General features: G+C 41.0%; 1 protein-coding gene across 1 annotated transcript in view; it reads right to left on the reverse strand.

Moving 5' to 3' along the window:
- Window positions 1–13,581, reverse strand: part of LOC120029657 (glutamate receptor ionotropic, NMDA 2C-like) — a 121,201-nt gene that overhangs the window by 86,275 nt on the left and 21,345 nt on the right. The window lies entirely within an intron of this gene.

A 13,581-nucleotide genomic window follows, 5' to 3' on the forward strand; every position in this document is an offset into this window, starting at 1 on the left:
GGACAATTCAATATATCCAACGTTTTTATATGAATAAACATTTGCTAGTGTCCCTTTGTGCACTCTCTGTGACTTCTCGGAAGATTTTAACCCACTTAACCCCACATTTTCCCCCATAATTGTAAAGCCCTATTTATTTTGTTGCTTTGACAAAGTATTTTCTGAAGATTATCATTTATTTAATGATTAGTAATTGATAAAAATAAATACAAATCCCTCATTTTATGGTCAACCCTGTTACGCAAACTGAGCCCTCATTTTAATATTGTGAAACTATTCCTTTTTTCCCTGGTGTTTTGTGGTGGAAAACTGAGCACATCGAGCATAACATGTCAACCCTGTTACCCATAGATAGACAGGCTTAAAATGTTTTACCAATTTACATTTTGGGTGAAGCTTGCATTCTATTTCCCCTCCTTGTTGCACACAAGCTTCCATTCCCCCTGCCACAATGGGAGTTATGGCTGAGTTAAGATTAAATTAAACCTGTTACAGTTAACCCTGTTACTTTATTTGGCACTTACTATAGTCTTTATTTAGATGGGGTAACACATTAAGTGTAACGTCTGCTTCCAATTCACACTCTCAAGCACGTAGATCCCCTGAGCGCAGCTCACTTTCCAGCTCACACTCTCAAACACATAGATACCCTGAACGCAGCTCACTTTCCAGATCCCTGTTCACACACCTGTATGTCATTATCACACACTATTTAGTTCAGTTATTTGCAACCATCAATGTGGTTTTGTTATTGTTTGTTTTGTTACACACTTCTGTGCAGAGTGCTAGGGTTCCTGTGATTTAATGCTCCCGTGTATGATAGTTTTTGCCTGCCTCACGAACGACGCCTGTTCTTTAGTATCAGCTTTCCAGTTATCAACCTATTGCCTGATCTCCCAGATGACGTTACTAGCCTTTTCACTGCCTGTACTGTTGCCTTTTTGAATCCCATGTGTATGACCTTCTACCTGCCACTGGACCCAGCTATCTGCCTCCTCCTGTGGTCCTGTACAAATAAACACCGCTTGAAACCAGCTCTCTGTCTCCCATCGTGTTCATTACATTAAGGGCCCGGTGCATTCAAAAATGTGATTTTTTTTATAATTTTATATATATTTCCACAGGTTGGAATAATACTGTGAAATTTAGAAAATGATGGTAATGCCTATTTAGTGTAAGAGCTGTTTGAAAAGAGCACCTGACATTTCGACTGCATTGGACCTGTAAATTGAACGTGTGCTCATCATGACAGAAAGTTAAATTAAACTACCAGAAATTGACTCATTTTGTGGAATGACCCTGAAACCCATAATCCTTCAGTGCATTTGTTTAAGTATTATCTATTTTTCTCTCTCTCCATCCCTGTTCATTGCAATCTCACACACACCCACTGACACTGACACCAGCGCCTGACCTCCCATCAGACATGAACATTCTAGTCTCTCGCCCCTTTCTACAAGATGTCATCTAGAAACATTTCAATTAGATTAGATGTATTTATCTTTTGGTCACATGTACAGTGTCGCAGATATAGTTGCAGTGTACAGTGAAATTCTTAAACCCAACGCTCCAACAGTGTAGGTGTGAATGAAACAATAAAAAATATATATACATGTTTACAACTGTGACAATGATGAAAAGAAATGTCCATTGGGGTGTGGGCAGGGTAATTGTCCATTGAGGGGGGGGGGGGGGGATACAATGTCCACGTGGGGATCAGCGGAAGTGGTGGTGGCTATTCAGTATGACGTTGAGTGTGATACGTACACACTCAACGTCAGTACGTACATTTAAACACACGCAGTGTCAGCACACACACGCTCACGTTCAGTACTAACCCACACTGTCAGTAGGCTATGTACATATCAGTTTTATCATTTCATTGGATAAGGATGTCCTAAAAAAAAATTGTAGTAATCCAGTGGTACATGCAGATTTGGGCTGTTGACTTTTGATGGGATTGGACAGGGTACATGAAATGATTGAATTCTTGTCCAGGTTGTTCATGTCCATGTTATTCAGTCAGATGACAGGCTTTACTCTGGGCCTGTTAGACACAGTGTACAATAACTAGTACTGAACAACTGCGGGGACATGAGTAAAATAGTACACATCTTCAAAGGCAAGAGCATTGGAAGTCATATGAAAGGAAACAGACAAAATCACCTTAGAAAAGAGAGGCTTGAAAGAGAGTTGAAAGGATACGTCTGATGACAGTTCTATTCTAAGAGCTTAATATATTTTGTTTTTTAGTCTCGTTCTTCATTTGCACACCAAAACGACAATATCCCAGTGTCGAGACATTGGGCCATTTGGTCTGTATTGGAACAAAGAGATAGGAAGTGGGGGATGTGAGATGATTATGAAGGCCTCTCTGATGACCAGAGATCACACAGATGGATTAACCAGCGGTCACTACATAGACACATAGCCGCGAGAAGTAGGGGTGCTGAGTGTGCTGCAGGCCTCTAAGGCCTGAACATTTAAAAAAAATAATAATAATAATTAAGTAGTGCACTGGGCCTTTACTAGTCCTGTATTAGTGGACCAATATAGCATCTTCCAGCGGCAATGCATAAATACACCACACCAACAGCACATCTGACAGAGGAGAGTGTATGGTGTGGGGGGGGGGGGGGCATAGTGTGTGTGTGCATGCGTGTGGGTGCTTGCGTGTGAGTGTGTGAAGCAGGAACGGGATTGTGCATAGGTTATCAAACACCAAAGGCTTCACCTGGCTAGTTTGTCATGCCCACTTTAAAATCCCACAGACAAAAAGAAATGCTTTCAACATGCACAATGTGTCAAAAGTGTGCACATGCATGCCTGCGTGTGCGTTCCGTATATGTTTGTGCCGGCGTGAGCATGAGTGTGTGAGAGGTGAGCAAGGTGGCGGCCAGTAATAGAAGACAAGGTCTCATTCTTTCTCATTTGAAAAATACATTGTGTTTTTACAGTTATATGATCGATACTAGTCACAACCCGAGGCCAAATGCATAGAGGGGGGGGGGTGAGAGAGAGAGAGAGAGAGAGAGAGAGTATGACAGAAAAATAGCAAGAAGGCAAAAGAACCATTCAAAGAGAGTGATAGAGAAACAGAAAGATTAGAGAGAAATGCAGACAAGGGGGAGGGAAAATTGAAAAAAAGAGAGTGTGTGGGTTAGTTAGAGGAGATGACTGGAGAACGGAGATGCTGGTTGCAGATACACTCAACCCACTATAAAAAAAAAAGTGAAACAGACACAAATTAGTTATGTTCACCACACGATTTTGTATACAGTGCATTTCAAACATAGATGAAGGTAGTAGGTTACATAAAACTGTCACGTCCTGATCTGTTTCACCTGTCCTTGTGCTTGTCTCCACCCCCCTCCAGGTGTCGCCCATCTTCCCCATTTATCCCCTGGGTACTTATACCTGTGTTCTCTGTTTGTCTGTTGCCAGTTCGTCTTGTTTGTTCAAGTCAACCAGTGTTTTGTTCTCAACTCCTGCTTTTCCCTAGTCTCACTTTTTCTAGCCCTCCTGGTTTTAACCCTTGCCTGTCCTGACTGAGCCCGCCTGCCTGACCACTCTGCCTGACCCTGACGCTGAGCCTGCCTGCCGTCCTGTACCTTTGCCCCACTACTCTGGATTATTGACTTCTGCTTGACCTGAGCCTGACTGTCGTCCTGTACCTTTGCCCCACTACTTTGGATTATTGACCCCTGCCTGCCTTGACCTGTCGTTTGCCTGCCCTTGTTGCTGTAATAAACATTGTTACTTCAACACAGTCTGAGTTGGGTCTTACCTGAAACGTAATAAAAACAGAAACGATAAGAGGGAGATTGGTCGGGGAGGATGGGTGGGCGTATAATGCGAAGATCTAGCAACCCAAATGTTGTGTGTTCGAATGACAATGGACAACTTTAGCATTTTAAATAATTAGCATCTTTTCAACTTCTTATTACTTTTTAACTAGCTATTTAGCTAGCATGTTAGCTAACCCTAAACCTTTAGTTACTTAGCTAGCGTGTTACCTAACCCTAACCCCTGCCTTAACCCCCAGCCTAGCTATCGTTAGCCACCTAGTTAACCTGGCTAACGTTAGCCGCAACAAGTTGGAAGTCGTTATGAAGAAAATCGTGTACTGGTCAAGAATACATTTTTCGTGTGCCTGTCACGAATTTCAAATAAGTAATTTGTCTATTTTCACAGTTTTCTGTTATAGTGTGTTGATAACACTATAATCTCTACACTGGGCGGGCGGTGATGGACACAGCAGATTAACAACAGAAAGTGTGTGGGAGAGTGGGGTAAGGTATAGGACAGGATACGAGCATGTCTAGAGACAGACGGTAGACAGTGTAACCTCACCCTGCAGACCTCAGTTTCATACAGTGTAACCGAGTAGGTTTGATGACCTACGGTAGCATGATCCTTAGACCTGGGCATTCATTAGCTCCCAGAGTTAATGCCCAGGCTTTAGCTTAGAGGCCTTACACAGTCTTCTGGTGCCCAGACAACCAAGGTTAAAATAAAATAAATGTGTATTTGTCACATGCTTCGGAAACAACAGGTGTAGACTAACAGCGAAATGCTTACTTATATATAAGCCCTTCCCAACCATGCTGTCATGACGTGACTATCGTTAATCTGATGACTGTTATTTATTGTATCAACTAACTATGTTTAATTGATACTCAATTAAATTAATCATGTAACAACTCATTAGGAATTTGGGGCACCACGTGAAAAGTTTGTTTAACGAGTTGCCGTCTCACAAATTAATTCAAGAATATATAGATATCCTAACAGTCACTAAATAATCATTTCCTCATGTCAGTCTCATTCTGAACGTTGTAGACTTCATAAATCTGCACAAACCCGAGACTCACTGATCATTCCATACCACACAAATTGATTGATTATTTGTTTACTAACAAACTAAGTGATAACATAGGATAGACACACACACACACACACAAGGTATAGGTTATTGATTAGAAACTTAATACGATAACAACAAGTCCCTAGCGGACTAAGACAATATGACACTTGTTACACAAGATGGAGATTTAAAGAGAGAGAGAGAGAGAGAGCGAGAGAGAAAAAGAAGCAACACTTGGATACATTTGGGAACTACACCTGCAATAACCCTAATACCTTTCCCCGAACTGCCCCTCTTATGGGTAAGAAGTAATGCATGTATTTAAGTGTTGAAGGTCTTCGCCGGGTATCTCTGTTGGACCCTTCCGCTTGGTGAGGAGGGTTCGATTGGGCCTTCTTATTTCAGATGGCCTTCTCCTTCGTTCTCTGGTGTAAGTCTCTGATTGTCCAAAGGAGGTCACAATGTCCTTCTTAGTTGTCTGCTTACTTGCACTCGTTCTGGAAGAGTGGTCTCCTGAGGACGGCTAATCAGCCATGTCAATGATCACAGAGTGGTGATGAAAGCAGTGTAGGACAGGATGATTTGAAGAGAGTAACAGTACTTAGAACAACGACTCAACCGTAGCATTGATTGTTAAGATGTTATTTTGTCTTCTTCAACCTCGTGTTGCATTCCGGACAATTGTAGACCTCGCTGCAACTGTGGTCCGTTTTAGTCTGATATGTTAATTCTTAACTCAAATGCCTTATACCATTGCGTGAAAAGGGGGTCTTTATGTCATTGGTTACACGCTATCTGGGCTCCCTCGGGCGTGGCTGGTTAAAAGGCAATGTACACAATTTACTATGATCTCGTTAGAGAACTAAAATCATTATCTTATCGTCACAAAAACATTCTCTTTATCCTGGATATTTTCTAAACAACGTAAAGTATGTAAATCTGATATACACCGTGGTGAAGCTCTTCAAGTTACAATGTTTCCGTTATAATGTCTTTATAACAATTTTAATGACATCACAAAATATACATACAAATTTTCCATGTTCCATCTCTCATCATTCCCAACATTCGGATGTTGAAATATATTGTCCCAGTGTCCATTGTTTTATGTTGTAGTTTTGGGCAGTAAACTCTTCATAAGACACAAATGACACTTATTCTAAAATGGATTACATTTTTCTAAATCTTCAGCAATCTACACACAATACCCTATAATGACGAAGTGAAAACAGGTTTTTAGAAATGTTTGCGAATGTATTCAAAATAAAAAACAGAAATACCTTATTTACATAAGCATTCAGAAACTTTGCTATGAGACTGGAAATTGAGCTCAGGTGCATCCTGTTTCCATTGATCTTCCTTGAGACGTTTCTACTTGATTGGAATCCACCTCTGTTAAATGCAATTGATTGGACATGATTTGGAAAGGCACACACCTGTCTATATAAGGTCCCACAGTTGACAGTGCATGACAGAGCAAAAACCAAGCCATGAGATCGAAGGAATTGTCCGTAGAGCTCCGAGACAAGATTGTGTCGAGCCACAGATCTGGGGAAGAGTCCCTAAAATGTTTTGCAGCATTGAAGTTCCCCATGAACACAGTGGCTTCCATCATTCTTAAATGGAAAAAGTTTAGAACCACCAAGAATCTTCCTAGAGCTGGTCGCCCGGCCAAACTGAGCAATCTGGGGAGAAGGGCCTTGGTCAGGGAGGTGACCGAGAACCCGATGATCATTCTGACAAAGCTCTAGAGTTCCTCTGTGAAGATGAGAGAAACTTCCAGAAGGACAACCATCTCAGCAGCACTCCACCAATCAGGCCTTTATGGTGAGTGACCAGACATAAGCCACCACTGAGTAAAAAGGAAGCAGCGGTGTGGACTGGTAGACTAGTCAGGATCGAGGCAAATATGAACGGAGCAAAGTACAGAGAGATCCTTGATGAAAATCTGTTCCAGAGCACTCAGGACCTCAGACTGGGGCAAAGGTTCACCTTCCAACAAAACAACGACCCTAAGCACACAGCCAAGAAAACACAGAAGTAGCTTAAGGGCAAATCTCTGAATGTCCTTGAGTGGCCCAGCCAGAGCCCGAAGCAGATCGAACAACTCTGGAGAGACCTGAAAATAGCTGTGCAGCAACGCTCCCCATGCAACCTGACAGAGCATGAGAGGATCTGCAGAGAAGAATGGGAGAAACTCCCCAAATATAGGTGTGTCAAGCTTGTAGTGTTATACCCAAGAAGACTCGATGGTGTAATCGTTGCCAAAGGTGCTTCAACAAAGTGTATATATATATTAAAGTATGTGTAGATTTTACCATGAATAGTCAAAAGTAATTGTCTGCAGTTCTCAGAAGGTGAATAGCTCAATTGATTGTGATAGTCTTACATTGTAAAATATGACTCAATCCCATTGAAAGAAAACAGTTGTAAGGTCATATAACTCAGCCATAGAGACTAAACAAAGATATCCCCATGTACAGTGCCTTGCAAAAGTATTCATCCCCCTTGTGATTTTTCCAATTCTGTTGCATTACAACCTGTAATTTAAATGCATTTCTATTTGGATTTCATGTAATGGACATACACAAAATAGTCCAAATTGGTGAAGTGAAATGAAAAAAATTACTTGTTTCAAAAAATTACAAAAAATTACAAACGGAGAAGTGGTGCGTGCATATGTATTCATCCCATTTGCTTTGACGCCCCTAAATAAGATCTGGTGCAACCAATTACCTTCAGAAGTCACATAATTAGTTAGTAATAAAGTACACCTGTGTGCAATCTAAGTGTCACATGATCTGTCACATGATCTCAGTATATATACACCTGTTCTGAAAGGCCCCAGTGTCTGCAACACCACTAAGCAAGGGGCACCACAAAGCAAGGGGCACCACCAAGCAAACAGCACCATGAAGATCAAGGAGCTCTCCAAACAGGTCAGGGCCAAAGTTTTGGAGATGTACAGATCAGGATTGGGTTATAAAAAAATATCAGAAACTTTGAACATCCCACAGAGCACCATTAAATCCATTATTTAAAAAATGTAAGATTATGGCACCACAACAAACCTGCCAAGAGAGGGCCGCCCACCAAAACTCACGGACCAGGCAAGGAGGGCATTAATCAGAGAGGCAACAAAGAGACCAAAGATAACCCTGAAGGAGCTGCAACGCTCCCCAGCGGAGATTGGAGTATCTGTCCATAGGACTACTTTAAGCCGTACACTCCACAGAGCTGGGCTTTATGGAAGAGTGGCCAGAAAAATGTCATTGCTTAAAGAAAAAAATAAGCAAACGTTTGGTGTTCGCCAAAAGGCATGTGGAAGACTCCTCAAAATATGGAAGAAAGTTCTCTGGTCAGATGAGACTAATATTGAGCTTTTTGGCTATCAAGGAAAACGCTATGTTTGGCGCAAACCCAACACCTCTCATCACCACTAGAACACCATCCCCACATTGAAGCATGGTGGTGGCAGCATCATGCTGTGGGGATGTTTAGCATCGGCAGGGACTGGGAAACTGGTCAGAATTGAAGAAATGATGGATTGTCACGTTCCTGACCTGTTTTCTGTTGTTTTGTATGTGTTTAGTTGGTCAGGACATGAGCTGGGTGGGAATTCTATGTTGTGTGTCTAGTTTGTCTGTTTCTATGTCCAGCCTAATATGGTTCTCAATCAGAGGCAGATGGTAATCGTTGTCCCTGATTGAGAATCATATATAGGAGGCTTGTTTTGTGTTGGGATTTTGTGGGTGTTTGTTACCTGTCTCTGTGTTTGTGTTCTGCACCAGATAGGTCTGTATTGGTTTTGCACATTTGTTATTTTGTATGTTGTTTGTAGTGTTTCACTTGTTCTTTTATTAAACATGTTGAACACTAGCCGCGCTGCACTTTGGTCCTCTCCTTCACCTATGGAAGAAAGCCGTTACATGGATGGCGTTAAATACAGGGAAATTCTTGAGGGAAACCTGTTTCAGTCTTCCAGAGATTTGAGACTGGGACGAAGGTTCACCTTTCAGCAGGACAATGACCCTAAGCATACTGCTAAAGCAACACTCGAGTGGTTTAAGGGGAAACATTTAAATGTCTTGGAATGGCCTAGGCAAAGCCCAGACATCAATTCAGTTGAGAATCTGTGGTAGGACTTAAAGATTGCTGTACACCAGCGGAACCCATCCAACTTAAAGAAGCTGGAGCAGTTTTGCCTTGAAGAATGGGCAACAATCCCAGTGGCTAGATGTGCCAAGCTTATAGAGACATACCCCAAGAGACTTGCAGCTGTAATTGCTGCAAAAGTTGTCTCTACAAATTATTGACTTTGGGGGGGTGAATAGTTATGCACGCTCAAGTTTTCTGCATTTTTGTATTATTTCTTGTATGTTTCACAATAAAAAAACATTTTGCATCTTCAGAGTGGTAGGCATGTTGTGGAAATCAAATGATAAAAAATAAAATAAAAATCCATTTTAATTCCGTATTGTAAGGCAACAAAATAGGAAAAATGCCAAGGGGGTGAATACTTTCGCAAGCCACTGTACAATAGAGCCACGTCTTTCTTGTGCCTTTTTCAGCTTGTTTGTAGCCTAAAGCTTTGCGGAGTGATACATCCTATATATTTCTATAATCCTTAAGAGTCTATTGACGCACCTGTGCATCAATCTAAATAACATAATAATAAAAAAGTTTTTGCATGTTCAGCGTCTCAATCCACCGCATCCGCCTATGTCTGCCTTCCACACCTGCGGTGGAAGTTGGCCGAGCTACAGCGGTATTTGTCAGACCATGAGACGTCAGGAAAATCAGTATTCTCCCGAAAAGGTCTGTAGCATCCGAACATGATGGTGTTCTCAGTTTTGTTCTACAACCCCCACAAGTGTCACGGGACTCGTCTGAAGGTAACCCATACAAATGAATGGAAGTATGGAGGTAGTTTTGTGCCAACAAATATAATCGGTGTAAATACTGTATGTGTCCAAAAAATTCTAAAATATTTCCTGAGCTTTCTTATATCTGTCCTATCGTAGGGAGATTTTAGTTTAACATTGAGCTTCAACCAATGCCATAACTTAAAATCTCCCTACTAGTGCTGTTATGGTGACCGTATTACCGGCGGTCACGAGTCATGAAGGCAGTCAAATTCCACGTGACCGTTTAGGCACGGTAATTAGTCTTCTCCAAGCTCTGATGCTGCTGATGGTCATTAGTAGTTTACCAAACTTGCTAACTGCCTGGTACTCAGCAATCTATTGTATCGCTAATCACTCTGACATCAATGCAAATGTAATTGAAAAGTGTAATCGCTGGTTTTTCTAATCATACTCTCATACCTCATGTAGCCTAGCCCATAGGCCTATATGTTTTGATAAGGTTTGTATCACAACTAAAGTGGCCAAATAACTTCTTCAAATTAAGGACATTAATCCGCTTTACAAGGGGTGTAGAGCCAACCGGCATACATAAGCAGCATGTGAGTTTCAAGTTTGGGGAAAATAATTTTCACAATAAAAATGCAGCTTTATAATAAAAGCATTACCTGCATAATCACATTTGCGGTGACTTTTGATAATGGTGTTTTCCCGCTAATGGAACATTCACGCTTATAGCCTACTGCCGTGTGGTCATTGCTGCACTTATATTGTGAAGAAATAGCCTAATTGTTTATCAACATGTTAAGCTAAAAACTCTGGTCTGCTGCATCAGCCTCATTGTGTAAAAGGTTTTTTGATGCTAGTGGTTGTATTCATTTGGAATCTATCACACAACTGTCCCAGTCAGAGTATGTTTGGAATCTTTATTTTTCGCACAGAATAAAATAGGCTAACTTTTGTACTATGGGAGATAGTAGATTGACATAAGCTAGTGCTTTTGCTGTTCGTTAGGTCTACTCATCTTGTTGGCTGACGAAATGTAAATGTGGACAGTTCTTCCAATATCTTCAATATGCACCTCGGAATAGGATAACGACGCGCACAGTTATGTCCCCGATGTGTCTATCTTCACTTTTAGCCTGTGAGAAAGACCCGATCACGTGATGAAGAGCCATGTGAATGAGATGTGCTTGGGAGCAAGCAGCACTCCGGGAGAAGGGAATTATAATTTTTATATTCAGCCTAAGGGCACAACGGCCACTGGCCGCAAAATGCATGGATTTTTTTAATGGGCATTTCGGCCACACAAAGGGGATGCTACCGGGAAATTCGAGGCATTATCAAGTGCTTGTCAAATTGTGGAAGAGAGACTGATGAAGTTTGTACAGGCTGTGCAAAAAACAAAGCAGAGCTCATGCCTTTCATGCAACTTTTTTCAAATCATCATTAGAGTCGCATCATGCAGCCTTATAATGTATAAAAAATCTAAACATATAGCCCAACATTTGTAGAACAACTTAAATTACATGAATAACTCTAATATAAGCATATAGGAGTAACTATTAACCCCTCAACACAGAATGTGCACACTCCCTCAAATACCCTTTCTATTTTATTCAGCTTTGTTCAATTGTATTCTTCATACTATAAAATTCTATAAAATAATGCTATTGAATTCTAAGCAAATCTTGTCTGCTAATTAACTAGTGTAGCCCACAGCCATATGGCATAGCCAGATGAGGACCTAATATAAGGACAACTCGGAGTATTCTATTATGTTCTTCTGAAATAGACTACATTCTCTTCATATCATGTTTTTTTATACCTGTCTAAAATAAATCATGGATTTATTGTGGAGGTGTAGGCAATATTACATGGATTTATTAGACTTTCTAACATGTAGATGTTCCAAAGGTCTGCATCAGTGGCTTGTAGTGTGTGGAAGCCAGGAGATGCTAAATGTGTATATGTTAATTAACGGTCATTTACTGTGAGACCGGCAGTTATTTGCTTGACAATCACCGGCTGACGAAATCTCGTGACTGCCACAGCCCTACTCCCAACCATCATATCTAAGCCCATATGACACCAACAAGATTGGCGGTACACAACACACTCAATGACAGCTGACCCCACAGTAATTCCTTCCACTACATATGGCAAAGCAATATATTCAGGTTTCACACGTCACATCAGTATGCTATAGGACAGTGGTCACCAACCGGTTGACTGCAATTGACTGGTCGATCTTCAAGGCATTCTTAGTAGATCGCCAAACATTTCTGTAGAAAACCAAATGATAGGCTTTGCGTTTCTATTTATTTTATTTGTCTCACACTGTTGGCACTAGGTTCACCCATTTCAGCTGCCCTGTGCCAGGTAGGCGACATGTTCGCATTTTGTATCATTTCATATGTCTGAAAGTACAAACTCTGCCTTCACGGGGGGAGCAAATCAAGTGTGCTGTAGGCCTACCACTGGCCAATTGGATGTCTCAGATGACCATGTCTGCAGTAACATAGCAGGTGCAAATGAAAGCTACAGCAAAATTGATACTGTGGGATTTCTAAACTTTTAAAAACATGACTTTATTCTGACCATCAGATGCAGACTCCATCAGCCCAGTAAAATGTTTTTTAAAAAAGCGAATAATTTAAATGTATGCTCACTCAGTTTTGCCTCACAAGTAATACAACAACTGGTCTATTATTGGTGTGATCATGCAGCCTACCTCAAATGTTGAAATGTACTTTTTTTTAAATGGTCTGAGAAGAACAACAATGCATTGGCAGGAATATTCAAGCAAAGCCAATATGCGGTGATAACGATTTAGGCCAATAGTCTACTGCACAAACCTCATTACTACAGTACTGTTATTAATAGGTTCATGTTGTATTGGCTTACAAAACGCAAGTCATGTTAAAAAAAAATTGACTCAAAAAGGTTGGTGACCACTGTTGCAGAATATATTATTCTGTAGGGAAGCAGAGAGAGAGGACTGGATACATGACTATTTCACTCTTTCTCTCTCTCTCTCTCTCTCTCTCTCTCTCTCGCTCTCTCTCTCTCTCTCTCTCTCTCGCTCTGTCTCTCTCTCTCTCTCTTGCCCTCTCTCTCTCTCTCTCTTGCTCTCTCTCTCCTTCCCTACATCCTTCCTTCAGTCAAGGATTCCTAGACAGAGACAGTGTGATTGATGAGATGCAGACAAACACACACACACACACACACACACACACAATCTGAATAAACAATACCCCGCATTACAGTTTGTAAATCATATTACGTTGTTCTTCATTTTAGTGTTTTATCATTCATCATAACTTTGTGTCTCTACGCCTCTCCATTATAACAGCTGAGTCTAACCTACAGTGTAACATAGCCAACATAGCACAGCTAGTCATATATTCTACAGCAGTCTCAATTGGACCATGTTTTTCTGAGGCATAAAGGTTTGATGGCTCTTGCAGATAAATGTTACTGCCTATATGTAGATGGCGAGAAAGAGAGAGAGAAGTGTGTGTGGGGGGGGGGGGGGGGGGGGGGGGGTTTATGATACAGCAGTATGGAACCAATCAAAGCTATGCTAGTCGTTTCCCTGTACAGTGTAAAACTCAGATCACTATAGGGAAAAGTGGGTTAAGTCGATTTAAAGGTTAAGTTGAGCCACCCCTTGTTTCTAGAAAACCCTACACAAAATTAATCACATGACCAAATATTTTGGGAGTGGTCATCATGTGGTAAGCAAGTTAGATCCAAAAAACGGATTTTCAAAAAGTCAAATAAATGTATCGTCAAATCAAATCAAATGTTATTTGTCACATGCTTTGTAAAGAACAGGAGCAGACT

Source organism: Salvelinus namaycush, chromosome 35 (genome assembly GCF_016432855.1).
Source record: "Salvelinus namaycush isolate Seneca chromosome 35, SaNama_1.0, whole genome shotgun sequence".
In the NCBI taxonomy this organism is placed as follows: Eukaryota; Metazoa; Chordata; class Actinopteri; order Salmoniformes; family Salmonidae; genus Salvelinus; species Salvelinus namaycush.